This window comes from Pelecanus crispus, chromosome 7, assembly GCF_030463565.1.
Source record: "Pelecanus crispus isolate bPelCri1 chromosome 7, bPelCri1.pri, whole genome shotgun sequence".
NCBI lineage: Eukaryota > Metazoa > Chordata > Aves > Pelecaniformes > Pelecanidae > Pelecanus > Pelecanus crispus.
Genome location: NC_134649.1, coordinates 25,899,157 through 25,918,851, shown reverse-complemented (window position 1 = coordinate 25,918,851; position 19,695 = coordinate 25,899,157). Strand labels below are relative to the sequence as shown.

At 55.2% G+C, this 19,695-nt stretch overlaps 3 non-coding genes and 1 pseudogene across 3 annotated transcripts; 3 read left to right on the top strand and 1 right to left on the bottom strand.

Moving 5' to 3' along the window:
* Positions 1-2,650: 2,650 nt before the first annotated feature.
* On the top strand, positions 2,651-3,220 carry LOC142593928 (olfactory receptor 14C36-like; annotated as a pseudogene).
* Positions 3,221-6,974: 3,754 nt separating this feature from the next.
* Positions 6,975-7,057, top strand: TRNAL-CAG (transfer RNA leucine (anticodon CAG)). Its single transcript has one exon. It is a non-coding gene; the product is annotated as a tRNA-Leu (tRNA).
* Positions 7,058-10,073: 3,016 nt separating this feature from the next.
* Positions 10,074-10,145, top strand: TRNAQ-CUG (transfer RNA glutamine (anticodon CUG)). Its single transcript has one exon. It is a non-coding gene; the product is annotated as a tRNA-Gln (tRNA).
* A 6,949-nt stretch (positions 10,146-17,094) lies between these two features.
* TRNAQ-CUG (transfer RNA glutamine (anticodon CUG)) lies at positions 17,095-17,166 on the bottom strand. Its single transcript has one exon. It is a non-coding gene; the product is annotated as a tRNA-Gln (tRNA).
* Positions 17,167-19,695: the final 2,529 nt, after the last annotated feature.

Genomic DNA, 19,695 nt, shown 5'->3' with positions numbered 1-19,695 from the left:
GACTTCTGCAGCACCTTGTGACAATTTTCAGGAACATGAGGTACCACTGAGAAAGTCCCTGGGTGAGGTAAGCCTGTGATCCAGCCATACTGTGGACATCAGTGGCATGTTTTTTCTTTATATCATCACCAGGTTGTGTGGGAGTGTTGATCTGCTTGGGAGTAGGAAGGCTCTACAGAGGGATCTGGACAGGCTGCATCGTTGGGCTGAGGCCAGTTGTATGAGGTTCAACAAGGCCAAGTGCCGGGTCCTGCCCTTGGGTCAAAACAACCCCATGCAACGCTACAGGCTTGGGGAAGAGTGGCTGGAAAGCTGCCCAGTGGAAAAGGACCTGGGGTTGTTGGTCGACAGCTGGCTGAACATGAGCCAACAGTGTGCCCAGGTGGCCAAGGCGGCCAACAGCATCCTGGCTTGTATCAGGAATAATGTGGCCAGCAGGAGTAGGGAAGTGATCGTCCTCCTGTACTCAGCGCTGGTGAGGCCGCACCTGGAATACTGTGTCCAGTTTTGGGCCCGTCACTACAAGAAAGACATTGAGGTGCTGGAGCATGTCCAGAGAAGGGCAACAAAGCTGGTGAAGGGTCTAGAGAACAAGTCCTGTGAGGAGCGGCTGAGGGGACTGAGAGGTTGTTTAGCCTGCAGGAAAGTAGGCTCAGAGGAGATAGATCTTCCTGCAGGGCAGGTCCTGCTTTTGGGAGGGTGCTGTGTGGCTCAGGGCTGCTCACACATCAAGATCACCCCCAGGGCATCTCTAGCAGAGACTTTTCAAGAGGTAGCTCAATGCAGGGATTACTGTAAAGATAAGGATCTTACTTGTGTTTTCATTTTCCTTCTTTAGGGGTGGTGGGGTATGGGGAAGTGAGAGATGGAAAAGGAGCTCTCAAGTTTGAACAAGTCACTGAGATGCCTTGTTTTTAACTTTAAGTGGTTAGCAGGTCTGCTAGGAGCCTTGTAAACTTCCTTCAGCCACTCCTCTGCCTGTGGACAGCATTAGCATCACTTTTGCTGGACCCTTCAGGATTGTTCTGACCTACCCTATCACACCTGCAAACATGAACATGTGCCTAGCCAGTGCCCTGCAAAAAGGAAGATTTCTATAGGGCTGAGTGCACAAAGTTTGGGATGGCGTCTGTGAGCACTGACAGGGAAAAGACATGGGAGAGGGAAACACCTCCCAGAAGGAAAATCTCCCGGCAGCAGGGATATGATCAGAGAATGAAAGGAAACTTAAAACCAGAAATGTTGTGGGAGGGAGAATTCGGAAAACTCTGACTGATCCGTTTCAATGCACACAGCTTCCTCCGAGCAACCTTCCTTGCCTCCTTTCCCACCCAGCAAAGCCTCTGTCCGCCCTCAGGGCTGTGAGGTTCAAGGCTTGAACCACCTCCTCTGCAGCCAGAGCTCCAGAAGATCAGTGGTGCATCTCTCCAGTCATGTGCCCATTTCTGTCTGCAAAGGGGCTGAGTGCAACTGCCTCGCAATGTTGATGTCTGGGAGGTAGCATATGCAGCTGGGTAAGAACTCTTTCCTGTGTGCCTCTCCTCTCCTCTCCTCTCCTCTCCTCTCCTCTCCTCTCCTCTCCTCTCCTCTCCTCTCCTCTCCTCTCCTCTCCTCTCCTCTCCTCTCCTCTCCTCTCCTCTCCTCTCCTCTCCTCTCCTCTCCTCTCCTCTCCTCTCCCAGCTAGACTGTTAACATATTTTTCCTTGTTAACCCACTTAGTGTTATTGGTACAGTTATCTTATTCTTGTTGCCAGGCTCTCTGGGGGTGGGAGTTTCATCTGCAGCATCAAACACTGATCTTGTGGAGCCTTTCACAGGCCATCCTCTTGCTTGGCAGGACTCGCTCTGTTCTCCCTGACTGCAGCAGAAATGTTGAGCATTTCTGACAGGCATGAACACTCCCCAAGTGATATGGAGGGCAGCGGTAAAAAAAACCCACACTCTAAACTTCCTTTTGCAATCCCTGTTCCTTAGCAATGGAAATACAGATGCTGACAAGCTCTTCTGCATTAGGAGTGGTTTCATCTGAAAAATTTAAACATCAGGACTGGCCCCTACCCCCACCATTCCCATGAACCCACTGCTGCAGAGCAGGGCTGACTCCTCTGGAGGGAGCAGGCAGAGGTGTTGCTCCTCACGGCACACTCAGCCATGGAGATGAAGGAAGGTCTAGAAAAGGAAAAGTGTGTGTGTGTAGCAGGGGGAATGTCTTTGTGAAATGGCTTTGATTTTGCTCAGACACATCTCTCCTAACTATTTAATGTCTTTTCCATCTTGAACAGTGCTGCATGCCCAGAGGCAGCAGATGTCCAACAGCAGCTCCATCACCCAGTTCCTCCTCCTGGCATTTGCAGACACATGGGAGCTGCAGTTCTCACACTTCTGGCTTTTCCTGGGCATCTACCTGGCTGCCCTCCTCAGCAATGGCCTCATCATCACAGCCATAGCCTGTTACAACTGCTTCCATACCCCCATGTACTCCTTCCTCCTCAGCCTCTCCCTTCTCAATGTGGGCTCCATCTCCACCATTGTCCCCACACCCATGGCCAGTTCCATCTGGGAAACAAGAGCCATCTCTTACTCAGGATGTGCTGCCCAGGTCTTTTGCTTTCTCTTGTTAATTGCAGGGGAGTTTTCTCTTCTCACTGTCATGGCCTACAACCACTATGTTGCCATCTGCAAATCCCTGCACTACGGGACCCTCCTGGGCAGCAGTGCCTGTGCCAAAATGGCAGCAGCTGCCTGGGGCAGTGTTTTTCTCAATGCTGTGCTTCACACTGCTGACACATTTTTTACTACCTCTCTGCCAAGGCAATGCTGTGGACCAGTTCTTCTATGAAATCCCCCAGATTCTCAAACTCTCCTGCTCAGACTCCTACCTCGGGAAGTTGGGCTTCTTGTGGTTAATCTTTCTGTAGCTTTAGGGTGTTTTGCTTTCATCATGCTGTCCTACTTGCAGATCTTCAGGGCTGTGCTGTGGATCCCCTCTGAGCAGGGACAGCACAAAGCCTTTTCCACATGCCTCTCTCACCTGGCTGTGGTCTCCCTGTTTATCAGCACTGGCATGTTCACCTACCTGAAGCACCCTTCTGTCTCCTCCCCATCCATGGATCTGGTGGTGGTGGATCTGCACAGGGTGGTACCTCCAAGAGTGCACCCCTTCATCTACAGCGTGAGGAACAAGGAGCTCAAGCATGCCATTAGGAAGGTGATTTCATGAAGTTTCTCAGTCATGATGAACTTCCCATCACTCTCTACAAATGACTCCCATTCTAGGCCTATGCTTTGCTGGTTTTAATTATCATTGTCATCATCAGCATTAGCATTATTATTCTGCTAATTATCATTATCATAATTGTTATCATTCTCATTTTGTGGTAATTTTTGGATATTATGTTCCTACATAAATGTTTGGATTCATCTCACTTCTTTTGGGGAATTAACCTGCTCTGTCTTGCCTGGAGACTATATAAATGTATGATGTCCAACAATGGGTCAGAGCTGACTCTCTCCTAGCGTCTCTGTAATAAAAATGGATCTCCCAAGCACAGTGCCTGGAGACTCAACTTGACTTCCAAGGCTGGTGCCAAGAATCGGCATGAGCAACTGCACCCCAAAAAGGCCTGTTGCTCCCTGGGTTCAGGAGAAAGCAGCTCATTGTCATCGTGTGACCTGTTAAAGATCAAGGGTTGGATTCAGGGCTCAGCTGTTGGTGTCTGGTGACAGTGGAGATGGTGAATGTTCACTGAAGTACATACCCAGGGCTGTCTCACATGTGACCTGGATCATGTCCTTAAGCAGGGGAATCTGGAGCTGCCTGGAGAGCCCAGGAGATCTCCACGTACTGTGTGTGTCTGGGGCGGGCAGTGAATGAAGCTCCGCAAAGTGGTGGAGTCACCCAAAGGGAAAGTGCTAAACGCAGGTATCTGCAAGGAAATACGGACTCTGCAATCCCAGAGGAGGCAGTGGGCACCCAGCATGCCCAAGGAAGGGAGGCTGGAGAGTGATTTATGTTCACCCTTAGGCAATGGCTGAACACGTCTAGTGTCCTTAGAAGTACACCATAGTCCCTTAAACCACCTGCCATATCCACAGACCTCCTGGGAAGGGGGATTAGCAGCAGTGATCCCCATCCAGCTTGGGGCCATATGAGGAATATCCAGAGAGGTCCAGGAATGTCCACCCAAATCAGAGGATGGATGGGGATAGATCAGATGGGGGTTGACCTGTTCTAGAAATCACTTCAAATAGAAAAATACTGGTATTCAGCTAATCCAAGGCAACATCTGGACTGTGGGTACACTAAAGCATGCTCATGGTGCAGAGCCAGAAGTCCTTGCTGGTCTGGTGCTCCACCAGGCTTGTGAAGTGGCTGAAGAAGCCTGGCGACCCCCACTCCTTACACTTAGTGCCATCATTCCTCCTGAAGGGTTTCGTGTAGAGGGAGTCTGGGACCCTGTGTCATGTTTTGCACTGAAAGAAGCATGACCCAGCAGCCAGGTGAGTTTCCTGCTGTCCCTCAGTCCCTCTGCCTAACACATGTCCTACAGACAGTCTCCTCCACCCCATTTGCTGGCCAATAGCCCAAATGTCACCCCCAGGCCTGGCCCTTCATGCCTTTTGTTTCCAGCCCTGGCTAGTCACCATGGTCCAGGTTTGCGCTGATCTTTCATAGAATCATAGAATCATACAATCATTTAGGTTGGAAAAGACCTTTAAGATCATCCAGTCCAACCATTAACCTACACTACCAAGTCCACACTAAAGCAGTCAAGGGTAGACTAAACTAAACCATGTCCCAAAGGGCCACATCTACCCATTTTTTGAACACTTCCAGGGATGGTGACTCCACCAACCTCTCTGGACAGCCTGTTCCAATGCTTGACTACCCTTTCCATGAAGAAATTTTTCCTAATATCTAATGTAAAACTCCCCTGGTGCAGCTTGAGCCCATTTCCTCTCATCCTATTGCTAACTACATGGGAGAAGAGACCAACACCCACCTCACTACAACATCCTTTCAGGTAGTTGTAGAGAGCGCTAAGGTCTCCCCTCAGCCTCCTCTTCTCTAAGCTAAACAATCCCAGTTCCCTCAGCCGCTCCTCATAAGGCCTCTGCTCCAGACCCTTCACCAGCCTTGTTGCCCTTCTCTGAACTCGCTCCAGCACCTCAATGTCTTTCTTGTAGTGACAGGCCCAAAACTGGACACAGTATTCAAGCTCACCAGCACCAAGTACAGGGGGACAATCACCTCCCTGCTCCTGCTGGCCACACCATTCCTGATACAAGCCAGGATGCTGTTGGCCGCCTTGGCCACCTGGGCACACTGCTGGCTCATGTTCAGGCGGCTGTCTACCAACACCCCCAGGTCCTTTTCGGCCAGGCAGCTTTCCAGCCACTCTTCCCCAAGCCTGTAGCGTTGCATGGGGTTGTTTTGACCCAAGGGCAGGACCCGGCACTTGGCCTTGTTGAACCTCATACAGTTGGCCTCGGCCCATCAATCCAGCCTGTCCAGGTCCCTCTGCAGGGCCATCCTACCCTCCAGCAGATCAACACTCCCACCCAGTTTGGTGTCGTCTGCAAACTTACTGACGGTGCACTCAAACCCCTCATCCAGATCATCGATAAAGATATTAAACAAGGCTGGCCCCAAAACTGAGCCCTGGGCAACACTGCTCGTGACCGGCTGCCAACTGGACTCAACTCCATTCACAACTACTCTCTGGGCTCGGCCACCCAACCAGTTTTTTACCCAGCAAACACTACGACTGTCCAAGCCATGAGTTGCCAGCTTCCCAAGGAGAATATTATGGGAGACAGTGTCAAAAACTTTGCTAAAGTCCAGGTAAATGACATCCACAGCCTTTCAATCATCTACCAGGTGGGTCACCAGGTCATAGAAGGAGATCAAGTTGGTCAAGCGGGACCTGCCTTTCATGAACCCATGCTGGCTGGGCCCGGTCCACCGGTTGACCTGCACTTGCCTGTTGAGTTCACTCAATATGAACCTCTCCATAATCTTTCCCGGCACCGAGGTCAGGCTGACAGGCCTGTAGTGCCCCGGATCCTCCTTCCGGCCCTTCTTGTAGATGGGCGTGACATTGGCAAGCCTCCAGTCATCAGGGCCCTCCCCTGTTAACCAGGACTGCTGATAGATGATGGAAAGTGGCTTGGCATGCTCCTCTGCCAGCTCTCTCAGTACTCTTGGGTGGATCACATCTGGCCCCATAGACTTGTGAGCGTTCCAGGTGTCATAGCAGGTCATTAACTGCTTCCTCCTGGACTATGAGGGCTCCATTCTGGTCCCCGTCCCTGTCCTCTAGCTCAGGGGGCTGAGTACTCTGGGGATGACCAGTCTGGCTCTCCTCACAAGGCCAGAGCCCCTGGCCCCTGACTAGGCATCCTAGGGATCCTCTGCTGAACTTGCTCCAGTTTATCGTCACCTTTCCTTGGTTCTTGTCCTTTCTGCTCTCTTCTGCTTTCTCCTACCGTTCTGGGCACTGGGGTTCTATGTGGGGTTTGTGTTAGCACAGTATTTACAGACTCCCACTCTGTCAATAGCTGTGCTCCAAGCTGGTGGAGTTAGGAAGAGGGGGATGGTGACCGCGCATGCTCTGTTCCCTACTGAAATGCCCACCCTGACACCATCTTGCTGTCACACTGCCTACGTCCAGAGCTGAAAACCATTGCTTTGCCCTTGACGGGATGTTGGCATGTGCAGAGCCACCATTTGCTGACGGTTCCTTTGCTTGCCGCCATGAAGGAGTGCCTTGGCCTTGCGAGATGCTGCCCGTGTGCTGGGTAGTGGGTGGTCTGATGTGCCCGGACGTGCTGTGGTCGCCTGTCAGCAGCCCGTGGTGGGATCAGGGCAAGGGTGCTCCCAGGAGCCAGCTCCCCCTGCAGCAGCGCCAGGAGGAGGCTGGCGGCAGCAGCAGCAGCAGCAGTGGCGGCAGCAGCAGCAGCAGGAGGAGGAGGTCAGGATGGCCGAGCGGTCTAAGGCGCTGCATTCAGGTTGCAGTCTCCCTGGGAGACGTGGGTTCGAGTCCCACTCCTGACAGGCCACCTCTCTCTTGGTGGCCTCCTGCATGGCTTCTCTCTCTTGGCCTCCTTCCCCCTCTTAGGTGGAGGCCCCTTGCCCCTCTGGGGTCACTCCTCCGCCTGCTGACCAGGTCTTGTTGTAAGTCCCAGTTCCTGTCAACGAGGACAAAGCTCACGCTCTGCATGCCTCTTGCCTAAAAAATGTTGCTCTTTGGACTTCCTTCAAACATTCGCCAGCAAAGTCCTCTCTCCCTGCTTCCAGAACCACCTTCCGCTTTGAAGGCATTTCAGGGAGTGAGAGTGCCTCCGCCTGCATTGCATCATCAAGCAGGCTCACACCAAATGATCAGTGCTTTGTCCTTTTGGGTCCTAAAATACCTTGAGGACAGGCACTTCACAGCCTCTCTGGAGCCCTGTTCCCATGCTTACGCACCCTCAGGGCGATCCTTTTTACCCGTGTAGCCGGTCACAAGCTGCCTGTTCAATTTCTGACCACCAGCTCTCATCCTCCGGCCATTGCGGGAATGGCCTTGTGGGCACTGGGAGGCCTCTATGAGATGCCCGCAAAGCATTGTCTTCTCCCACCTAAGCAAGCCTTGTGTCCCCAGGCTCTCCTCATGAGGCCAAAGCCCCTGGCCCCTGACCAGGGATCCTAGGGATCCTCTGCCGAACTTGCTCCGGTTTATCGTCGCCTTTCCTTGGTTCTTCCCCTTTCTTGGAGACTGGGGCAACTTTCCCCTCTCATTAGTCACCAGGGAGATCCCCTGCCCTCTGCTCCTCAAGCTGGAGAGCCCCTGAGATGCATCCTTCCCTCTTTCGGGCCCAGTGGCACGTTCTACAGGTGCCGATCCAGGATGTGGCGTTGACCAGCAGGATTTCAAGCCAGAAAGTTTCCCTGAACTGCCAGTTCCTCACCAGCAAACATGGACAGCACCAGTGGGAAGAGGGGCGGGTGGGAGTAAAGGCCCACCAGTAAGAGGCCAGCAGGCACATCGCATCGCTCCAACACTGCTGACGCCATCCCAGCACAGGTTGCATGAGCGCTGGTGGCATTTTTCAGAAGCTCCACGGTCAGGAAGTGTGAGCCACAGAAGAGGTTTTCCCGTGGACACAGGAAGGGGAAGAGGGGACACGCACAAGGTGGTATCAGAGCATGCCGGAGCACGTGGTGATTGAGGGAGATGCTGTGGGAGCTGGGTTTGTTCAGCCTGGAGAAGAGAATGTGAGGGGGCACCCGAGTGCAGTCCTCCGCTGTGTGAAGGTGGCTCTCTGGCTTGCCAAGGCCTACCCTCAGCCAGAAAGACCTCGGGAGCGCAGGACCCAGGAGTGGCCTGGCCTCCTGTGTGGGCCAGCCTGGCCTGAGCTGCAGCTCCCAGGTGCTGGGGAGCTCTGGGACATCTCTGGCTCCCAGTGAAGCCTGTAAGGCGGGCGCAAAGCATCCTCCCCGCAGTGTCCCGCAGGGAGGAGCAGCATCGGAGGCTCCTGTGGTACGAGCAGTTACCATGACCTTGGGGAAGCAAAGAGGTCGGGGGCAAAAGCAGACCCAGCCAGGGCAGTGCTGCCAGGAAGGAAACCAAGGACAAAATGCCCTGAGCAAGGAAGCTGCCTGCACTGGCCCAGAATCCTTTCTCCTCAAGTGCTGGGTGAGACCAGCAGAGCCCCAGGAGCACCCTCCATTGCTTGGAGAGACGCTGTCTCAGCCCCAGAAGGGACATCCGTCCTCCTGCAGCGCCACAGCATCTGCATGGGAAAGGGCTGCCCCTTTTCCTCTGCTCAAGCCCCAGCACGGGGGTCCCTCCACCTCGCTGCAAGACCTTCAGCTCTTGCCGCTCCCAGACGCTCCTCCCACCCTGCTGGGTCCTGCAGATCCCAGGGATGGATGAGGAAAGCCCTCAGCAATGCTGCTTCTCCGGGACACGCTTTCAGAGTTGTGACTCTGTAGAGATCTAACCCTTCTCCAGCGACTGGGTGTTGTTTCTCATGCCCTCTCTGAATGTAACCTACCATTTGGCATCTTAGGCTTGCGCATGGCACCATGGTCTGTCCGGTGGGTTCAGAAGTACCGGATGCCAGCCCCGTGCTTCAGGCAATCCAAAGGTTCCAGGTGGCTGTGTCCTCAGTGTCCCGGGCTAAGTCTGCGATCCCGTAGGGTGTCCCCACGTATGTTTCCTCCCGTCAGGCTGCTGGGAGGAAGGGCCCTGCTCTCAACACACAGACTCAAACCTTGGCACAGGGAGGATAGCAGCAGTGCAGCTTTTCCCCGCCGTGTGCGTGGACCCTTCTTGGGCAGGCAGTGTGGCGGTCCCAGGGCATGAGGGAAAGCTCCCTCAGGCCACCAGTGAAATGTAGCTCTCTGAGTTTGGAGCAGCCTCGGGAGAGAAAACGGCGTTCTCACTGAGGCGGTGAGCCCCGCTTTGGGGCAGAAGGGGCCAGCGTGTCCTGGAAGAAAGGACACGGGTTGGAGGTCAGCCAGGACTGTCCCAGCAGAGGAAGGCAGTCCAGCTCGTGCAACCCATAACAAGCTGCTTTGGGTCCTTCTGCCAGCTCTTCCCTCTGTTGAACGTCTGGGTAAGTGTGTCTGGGTAAAGGCTGCTTAGTATGAGCTACAAGGTGAGAAACAGGAGAGGCAATAACTTACCCAGGCAGATTGACAGGCTGTCCAACACAGGGGTGAAGGGAGGCAGCAGCAGAGACCACAAGTGCAAGCATCGAACCACCGATGGCTGGGTCGTGAATGTACTCTGTGAGGTGCAGTGCTGAAGACGTTCTGCTGGAAACTTCATAACCAGGTCTAAGTATGCGAAAGCAAGATTCTCACAAGTTATCAGCCTGGGTCTTGTAAGAGAGGGCATGCCCTGCTTGTGCAAAGAGCTCTGCCACTCCCTTGAAAGTCCCTTTGAGTAGAGAGTGCCCGCTGGACCCGGAGGAAGGCTGCACATGGTGACGGCCAAGGAGACGGAGAGAGTGCCAGGCTCAGCCGGGAGCATATGGCTCGGCAAGGGTGGCCACAGGGGAAAGGCAGCATCTGTCCAGCAGGTCCCATGGTGTAATGGTGAGCACCCTGGACTCTGAATCCAGTGATCTGAGTTCAAATCTCAGTGGGACCTCCAGCTTTTGGCTCCCTCCGGGCTTTCCTCAGCATGTTTACACGGTAACAGCCTTGCTCTTGGGTCAACTGTTTAATGCACGCCGATCTTCCTTCCTTTCCTGCGCTCCCAGCCCTGGGACTGGCAACCGTTTCCCATCTTTGAACGGCACTCACAGAAAAACAGGGTTACCGTGTGTGCGCCATTGCCTTTATTTCCACCCCTGACCATTGCTCTCTCCATTTCTCTGAGGATTTTCTGTCTCTCTTTTGCCCGCTCGTTCATTTTTGATCCTCTGCTGTCACCTAGGGAGCTCGACCCACAGCCGGCAGTGCTCCATGCTTGTGGGTACAATTCATGCCATGGGAGAGGGCTCATTCTCCCTCTTCCTTGCAGAGCACGTGGCCAGCTGAGGGGGGAGGAGGAGAACAAACCACCACAAGTCTCCAGCTATGCTGCACAAAGTCTTTAATGAGAAGGAGGAAATGCGGTGGCGCAGAACAGAGACCAAGAAACTCATCTGCAGGGTTCAGGGAGGCACAGAGCATGGCCCATTTCCCAACAACGAGCTCCACACAAAGCGCTTGCCTTTTCCCATTCTGCTCTACCTGGTGGCAATCCCAGCCCACCAAGAGCAGTCCCTAACTCCGGCACCCTGCCCGCATCAGCAGGAGGTTCAGCAAAGCAGCAGAGAACGAGCCCTTTCTCGAGCAGTGCAGAGCAGAGCCAGAGGAGGCATGGCGAGGCCTGCTGTACAGCGAGGAGCAGTGTGCACAGGTGCCTCCCGCCAGGTGGGAAGAGGACACCCAGCCCGTCTGGAGCAGTAGGCACGCTCCTGCTGCAAAGTCCCCGTCTTCCTTTCTGCTCCAAAGGGGATGATCCGCCGGCTTCAGCAGTTGAGGCTGCAGTGCGGGGGAGGCAGACACAGCCCTGCCCCCCCCAGACCAAGGGAGCCCCCAGAAGAGATGGGAACCCCGCCGACGCTGAGAGAGCTCCCAACAGCAGCTGACAGGGAGGATCCCACGGCTGTGCTCTGAGGGAAAGAGGTGAGGATGGGGCCCGGCAGGGTCACCACCACCGGGGAGGCCTCGATGGCCACTGTCGAGTCAGCGCAGCGGGCGACACAGGGCTCGCTGCAGCTGCTTGCAAGTGGGGTTGGGCCAGAGGGGCCACAGGGGCGTGGAAGACAGGGTCTGAAGCAAGACATCTCTCGGTGAGGGAGGCAAAGCTGAAACACAGAGCAGGCAGGGAGCACAAACCTCAGTATCAGTCTCTCTTTCTTTTCCTCAGCTCTCCCAGTGGACACTCTCTTTTAAGAACAGGCACTGTGCCCACAGCTCCCACAGCCCTCCTTGTGCCCTCTGAGCTGCACAGCGCAGGAAGGCTGACCCACTTTTGGGACAGGACCCAGCACAGTGGATTTAAAGCACCTGTGGAAAGACCGATCATACCCCCATCTCCAGAAGGAGCATTGCTGCATTGAAGGCGGCACTGGATGCACTTGGCCATTTGGTTAGAGACCATCTGCCTAAGGCAGCAATTCTGGTGGCAGACCTCCTTGCAGCTGAGCCCCATTGACCTCTTTCTGCTTCAGAGAGTCCCCCTCTTCCCAGCTCTCCCCAGCCGCCATGTTCAAATGGGAAAGAGGTGACAGCCCTTGAACATTTCCATTGCAGGGCCAAGCTGAGGCAGCCCAAGTATCAACCTGAGTAGCCACCATGACAGCAGTTCAGCCCGCAGGGAGAGATGGAGCGGACTCAGGCTTACCTCGTTCCTGAAGAAAACGGAGGCAAGAGGACGAGGATGCAGAGTGTGGAGCTTCACAGGCTTTTATGCTGTATCCCTGAGCCCCGGGGAGGCCACAAGCATTCCTTGCTCATGAAGCATCTAAACACCTAGTAATTGCCGCTTGCCAAGGCATCGTGATTAAGCCTTTGCCATTGGATCAGCCTCCCAGAGCACCTAGGAGTCATTGTGTTGTGGAAGAGTTGGGAAAAACCCGGACCTCCAGGCAAGCATGAGTCATCGTGCTGTGGACTTCAGTGGACACGGTGCCCCAGCCTCAGGCGTGCCAGGGATAACAGAGCTCATAGCCTCATTCCTCCCAGAGTGCTGCGTTTTTCAAGGGCGCATTGTAGCACCATTCCCGAGACAACTGGTGTGCTTCTATGGAATTTCGTGCTGCTGCTGCCTTCCAGTGGCCGATCAAGGGCCATGAGACTCAGTGCACCCCAGAATAATGAAGGGTCACCTCTTGAGAAGGGACCTGTGGAGGTCCTCAGGGATGACTTCCTGCTCCAGGCAGACTAAACGTCCCAGACGCCTCAGGAAGCTCTGGGCCTTGCCCCATCCACTGTCGGAGAGGTCACTGTTTCTTGGGCAGCTTTTCCAGGGCTGCACCGTGCTCCCTGTCACTTCTCCCACAAAGGCGGCCGGCATTTCTCTTGTTGCAACTTGTTAGTGTTGGTCTTGCCCTTTCGCGGTGCACCTCTCCGGAGGGTCTGGCTCCATCCTGCCACAACCTCCTGCAGCTGTTGGGAGACTGCAGTTCTTCACTTGCCTGGAATTTTCCTCTCACTGGCCCATCTGCCACCCTGGTACCAGTGACCTTGCAATCATCAAACAAGCCACGTGCCTCCTTCTTTCCTACCAGGTGTTCAGGCACAAGTGACCTCACAAGCACCTAGTGCTGCCAGGAGCCTACTCCGGCCCAGCAGCTACAGAGACAGAAGTGACCTTAAAATCAAAATGCAAGCCACACGCCTGCTGCTGGCCCAGCAGGCAATGGGGTAGAAGGGAACTCACAAGCACATAGCCCAAAATGTGCGTGCTGCTGCTCATCAGGAACACAAGCGCCGAGCGCAAGCCGTGTTCCTGCAGATGGCCTGTGGAGCCAGACGCGACCTCACAGTCAACATCCAAGCCATCTGGCCAGTCAGGTACTCAGGTAGCAGGGAGCTCACCTGCAGATACCCATGCCGTCTTCCTGCTGCCAGCTCGTGAAGCACTCGGACAAGGAGGGCTTCTGGAAGAGGAAACTCTGGATTGTCTTTGAAAGGTGACGGCAACTGGCAGAGGTTCCTGAGGCCTGGAGGAAGTCAACGTCACTCGTCTCTTCCAGAAGGGCATGAAGCAGGACCTGGGGAACTGCAGGCTGGCCAGCCTCACCTTGATCCCTGGGAAGGGGAAGGAGCAACCCATCCTGGAAACCCTTTCCAGACAAATGAGGAACAAGAAGGTGATGCTTTTTTTCATTACACTCTTTCCTAGCCCATTTCTGTGTGACTGTGCTCTCCTCTTTTTGCGGGGCTGTGCGTTTGTGTGTGTGTCTGTGTCTGTGTGTGTGAGCTGCTGGCCAGGAAACTTCAGCTTGCATCAAACCAAAATGGGGCACACCAATCCAGGTGTGGCGTCTGCAGTGCCAAGGGAAGGGCAACAGTCCTTTCCCCTCACCTTTCATCAGTGAGCTTGTGTTGGAAAGGAGCTTTCAAGATGACCCACTCTAAGCATGTATCCACCAAACAGGCATGCTTTCACCTGAGCAGGGGCTTGAGGCCTGGTCCCCACCCAACCAGCCAGGAGCTCTCACAGCTGAGCCTCCCAGGAGAGGACAGTGAGAGTGCCAGCACTGGTGAGAAGATTCCAGGGTTATGGGTTAAGCTCTGGAGGTGGACGGGAGGTAAACAGCAGGATTAGGAGTGAAGGCTGCCTGCGGGATTTGCAGTGGCCAAGCTGTGCTAGGACACAGGCAGATGGAGCCAGACTCTCCTGAGAGGTGCACTGCAAAAGGGCAAGAGGCAACAATCACAAGTTGCAGCAAGGGAAATTGTGGTGGGAAAAGAAGTGACGGGGGCACGGTGTGGACCTGGACGAGCTGCTCAAGAGACAGGGACCTCTCCGACAGTGGCAGTGTTCAGAAGTCGACAGGAGCCTTCTGAGGCAACTGGGAAGCTTGGTCTGCTCGGAGCAGGAGGTTGGCCCAGAGAACCTCCAGCAGTACCAGCCATCCCACATTATTCTGGGGCGCACTGGGTCTCATGGGCCCCTGAGGAGCCACTGAAAGGCAAGGCCTTGGAAGGCAGCAGCGGCACGAGATTGCACAGAAGTACCAGCTGTTTCGGGAATGGTAGCTGAGGAAAGACCTGTGGAAATGCCCTTGAGGAAAGCGGCACATCGGGGCTATGAGCTCTGTTATCCGTGGCACGCCTGAGACCAGGGCACCGTGTCCACTGAAGTCCACAGCACGATGACTCATGTTTGCCTGGAGTTCAGGGTTTTTCCCAACTCTTCCGCATCATGATGACTCCCAGGTTCTCTGGGAGACTGATCCAACGTCCCTTTGTAGCTTGAAATGCATGGAATGGGCCACCCCATCCCTGAGCCAGGAAAAAAGGCCGTGAACTTCTGGCTCCCTTCCCTGCACCTCTCGTGAAAAGCAGGGCATCCACGCCTCTGGCGTCTGAGATGAACTTGCTGAGCAAAACAGGCCAGTTTGGGTGTGGGTCTCTTTCAGGTAAGGATGCGGGCATCTCTTTGGTCACAAAACCAGACTGTGGTAGAGCCTGATGAGAATAAGCAAGGTCCTTGTGGCCATCACTCCTGCCTGCAGGGGGCTTCCCTCCAGCCCACCATGGTCTCTCCTTGCCACTGAGCTTGGCCACATCCCTGGAGAGTTGCGTCTCTTCTCCCATATGGGATTGTGCAGTCTTGACCTTCTGCCTGAACTTACCCACAGTCTTGTGTGTGTCTATGACTACCCGTGGGGAGAAATGTCTCTCCGGGTTAGCCTGAGGACCTGTGCTGAAAGCTCTTGAGAGCTGACTTGAGGTGCCCTTCATGGTTGAATGTCACCATGATTCATGGACAAGCTCACCGTGAAGAGGGCAAAGTGACAAAGGCAATCCATACAGTGGAAAACCTACTTAAAATCTCTGCACAGCTAGCCTGAGACCTCGGAGTTACTTGGCCTTTTGAAACTGGGACATAGATGAATCATTTCAACGTTCGATAGTATTGAAAAGGGAGTACAACATTTCAGATGAAAGAGGCAAAGGCTTAATTGCCAGCGAGGCCTTGGCAAGCGGCAGCTACTAGGTGTTTAGATGCTTTATGAGCAAGGAATGCTTGTGGCCCCCCCCAGGGCTCTGGGACACAGTATAAAAGCCTGCGTGGCTCCAGGCTCTGTATCGCCCTCTCTTGCTTCCCTTTCCTCGAGGAACGAGGTAAGCCTGAGTCCGCTCCATCTCTCCCTGTGGGCTGAACTGCTGTCACGGTGGCTACTCAGGTTGATACTTGGGCTGCCTCAGCTTGGCCCTGCAATGGAAATGTTCAAGGGCTGTCACCTCTTTCCCATTTGAACATGGTGGCTGGGGAGAGCTGGGAAGAGGGAGGTTCTTTCAAGCAGAAGGGGATCAATGGGGCTCAGCTGCAAGGAGGTCTGCCACCAGAATTGCTGCTTTAGGCAGATGGTCTCTAACCAAATGGCCAAGTGCATCCAGCGCCTTCTTCAATGCAGCAATGCTCCTTCTGGAGATGGGGGTATGATCGGTCTTTCCACAGGTGCTTTAAATCCACTGTGCTGGGTCCTGTCCCAAAAGTGGGTCAGCCTTCCTGCGCTGTGCAGCTCAGAGGGCACAAGGAGGGCTGTGGGAGCTGTGGGCACAGTGCCTGTTCTTAAAAGAAAGAGTGTCCACTGGGAGAGCTGAGGAAAAGAAAGAGAGACTGATACTGAGGTTTGTGCTCCCTGCCTGCTCTGTGTTTCAGCTTTGCCTCCCTCACCGAGAGATGTCTTGCTTCAGACCCTGTCTTCCACGCCCCTGTGGCCCCTCTGGCCCAACCCCACTTGCAAGCAGCTGCAGCGAGCCCTGTGTCGCCCGCTGCGCTGACTCGACAGTGGCCATCGAGGCCTCCCCGGTGGTGGTGACCCTGCCGGGCCCCATCCTCACCTCTTTCCCTCAGAGCACAGCCGTGGGATCCTCCCTGTCAGCTGCTGTTGGGAGCTCCCTCAGCGTCGGCGGGGTTCCCATCTCTTCTGGGGGCTCCCTTGGTCTGGGGGGGGCAGGGCTGTGTCTGCCTCCCCCGCGCTGCAGCCTCAACTGCTGAAGCCGGCGGATCATCCCCTTTGGAGCAGAAAGGAAGACGGGGACTTTGCAGCAGGAGCGTGCCTACTGCTCCAGACGGGCTGGGTGTCCTCTTCCCACCTGGCGGGAGGCACCTGTGCACACTGCTCCTCGCTGTACAGCAGGCCTCGCCATGCCTCCTCTGGCTCTGCTCTGCACTGCTCGAGAAAGGGCTCGTTCTCTGCTGCTTTGCTGAACCTCCTGCTGATGCGGGCAGGGTGCCGGAGTTAGGGACTGCTCTTGGTGGGCTGGGATTGCCACCAGGTAGAGCAGAATGGGAAAAGGCAAGCGCTTTGTGTGGAGCTCGTTGTTGGGAAATGGGCCATGCTCTGTGCCTCCCTGAACCCTGCAGATGAGTTTCTTGGTCTCTGTTCTGCGCCACCGCATTTCCTCCTTCTCATTAAAGACTTTGTGCAGCATAGCTGGAGACTTGTGGTGGTTTGTTCTCCTCCTCCCCCCTCAGCTGGCCACGTGCTCTGCAAGGAAGAGGGAGAATGAGCCCTCTCCCATGGCATGAATTGTACCCACAAGCATGGAGCACTGCCGGCTGTGGGTCGAGCTCCCTAGGTGACAGCAGAGGATCAAAAATGAACGAGCGGGCAAAAGAGAGACAGAAAATCCTCAGAGAAATGGAGAGAGCAATGGTCAGGGGTGGAAATAAAGGCAATGGCGCACACACGGTAACCCTGTTTTTCTGTGAGTGCCGTTCAAAGATGGGAAACGGTTGCCAGTCCCAGGGCTGGGAGCGCAGGAAAGGAAGGAAGATCGGCGTGCATTAAACAGTTGACCCAAGAGCAAGGCTGTTACCGTGTAAACATGCTGAGGAAAGCCCGGAGGGAGCCAAAAGCTGGAGGTCCCACTGAGATTTGAACTCAGATCACTGGATTCAGAGTCCAGGGTGCTCACCATTACACCATGGGACCTGCTGGACAGATGCTGCCTTTCCCCTGTGGCCACCCTTGCCGAGCCATATGCTCCCGGCTGAGCCTGGCACTCTCTCCGTCTCCTTGGCCGTCACCATGTGCAGCCTTCCTCCGGGTCCAGCGGGCACTCTCTACTCAAAGGGACTTTCAAGGGAGTGGCAGAGCTCTTTGCACAAGCAGGGCATGCCCTCTCTTACAAGACCCAGGCTGATAACTTGTGAGAATCTTGCTTTCGCATACTTAGACCTGGTTATGAAGTTTCCAGCAGAACGTCTTCAGCACTGCACCTCACAGAGTACATTCACGACCCAGCCATCGGTGGTTCGATGCTTGCACTTGTGGTCTCTGCTGCTGCCTCCCTTCACCCCTGTGTTGGACAGCCTGTCAATCTGCCTGGGTAAGTTATTGCCTCTCCTGTTTCTCACCTTGTAGCTCATACTAAGCAGCCTTTACCCAGACACACTTACCCAGACGTTCAACAGAGGGAAGAGCTGGCAGAAGGACCCAAAGCAGCTTGTTATGGGTTGCACGAGCTGGACTGCCTTCCTCTGCTGGGACAGTCCTGGCTGACCTCCAACCCGTGTCCTTTCTTCCAGGACACGCTGGCCCCTTCTGCCCCAAAGCGGGGCTCACCGCCTCAGTGAGAACGCCGTTTTCTCTCCCGAGGCTGCTCCAAACTCAGAGAGCTACATTTCACTGGTGGCCTGAGGGAGCTTTCCCTCATGCCCTGGGACCGCCACACTGCCTGCCCAAGAAGGGTCCACGCACACGGCGGGGAAAAGCTGCACTGCTGCTATCCTCCCTGTGCCAAGGTTTGAGTCTGTGTGTTGAGAGCAGGGCCCTTCCTCCCAGCAGCCTGACGGGAGGAAACATACGTGGGGACACCCTACGGGATCGCAGACTTAGCCCGGGACACTGAGGACACAGCCACCTGGAACCTTTGGATTGCCTGAAGCACGGGGCTGGCATCCGGTACTTCTGAACCCACCGGACAGACCATGGTGCCATGCGCAAGCCTAAGATGCCAAATGGTAGGTTACATTCAGAGAGGGCATGAGAAACAACACCCAGTCGCTGGAGAAGGGTTAGATCTCTACAGAGTCACAACTCTGAAAGCGTGTCCCGGAGAAGCAGCATTGCTGAGGGCTTTCCTCATCCATCCCTGGGATCTGCAGGACCCAGCAGGGTGGGAGGAGCGTCTGGGAGCGGCAAGAGCTGAAGGTCTTGCAGCGAGGTGGAGGGACCCCCGTGCTGGGGCTTGAGCAGAGGAAAAGGGGCAGCCCTTTCCCATGCAGATGCTGTGGCGCTGCAGGAGGACGGATGTCCCTTCTGGGGCTGAGACAGCGTCTCTCCAAGCAATGGAGGGTGCTCCTGGGGCTCTGCTGGTCTCACCCAGCACTTGAGGAGAAAGGATTCTGGGCCAGTGCAGGCAGCTTCCTTGCTCAGGGCATTTTGTCCTTGGTTTCCTTCCTGGCAGCACTGCCCTGGCTGGGTCTGCTTTTGCCCCCGACCTCTTTGCTTCCCCAAGGTCATGGTAACTGCTCGTACCACAGGAGCCTCCGATGCTGCTCCTCCCTGCGGGACACTGCGGGGAGGATGCTTTGCGCCCGCCTTACAGGCTTCACTGGGAGCCAGAGATGTCCCAGAGCTCCCCAGCACCTGGGAGCTGCAGCTCAGGCCAGGCTGGCCCACACAGGAGGCCAGGCCACTCCTGGGTCCTGCGCTCCCGAGGTCTTTCTGGCTGAGGGTAGGCCTTGGCAAGCCAGAGAGCCACCTTCACACAGCGGAGGACTGCACTCGGGTGCCCCCTCACATTCTCTTCTCCAGGCTGAACAAACCCAGCTCCCACAGCATCTCCCTCAATCACCACGTGCTCCGGCATGCTCTGATACCACCTTGTGCGTGTCCCCTCTTCCCCTTCCTGTGTCCACGGGAAAACCTCTTCTGTGGCTCACACTTCCTGACCGTGGAGCTTCTGAAAAATGCCACCAGCGCTCATGCAACCTGTGCTGGGATGGCGTCAGCAGTGTTGGAGCGATGCGATGTGCCTGCTGGCCTCTTACTGGTGGGCCTTTACTCCCACCCGCCCCTCTTCCCACTGGTGCTGTCCATGTTTGCTGGTGAGGAACTGGCAGTTCAGGGAAACTTTCTGGCTTGAAATCCTGCTGGTCAACGCCACATCCTGGATCGGCACCTGTAGAACGTGCCACTGGGCCCGAAAGAGGGAAGGATGCATCTCAGGGGCTCTCCAGCTTGAGGAGCAGAGGGCAGGGGATCTCCCTGGTGACTAATGAGAGGGGAAAGTTGCCCCAGTCTCCAAGAAAGGGGAAGAACCAAGGAAAGGCGACGATAAACCGGAGCAAGTTCGGCAGAGGATCCCTAGGACCCAAAAGGACAAAGCATTGATCATTTGGTGTGAGCCTGCTTGAGGATGCAATGCAGGCAGATGCACTCTCACTCCCTGAAACGCTCCAGGCACACGTCCACCTTTCCCATGACGTCCTCCATTCCCTCCAGAGCCTCACCATA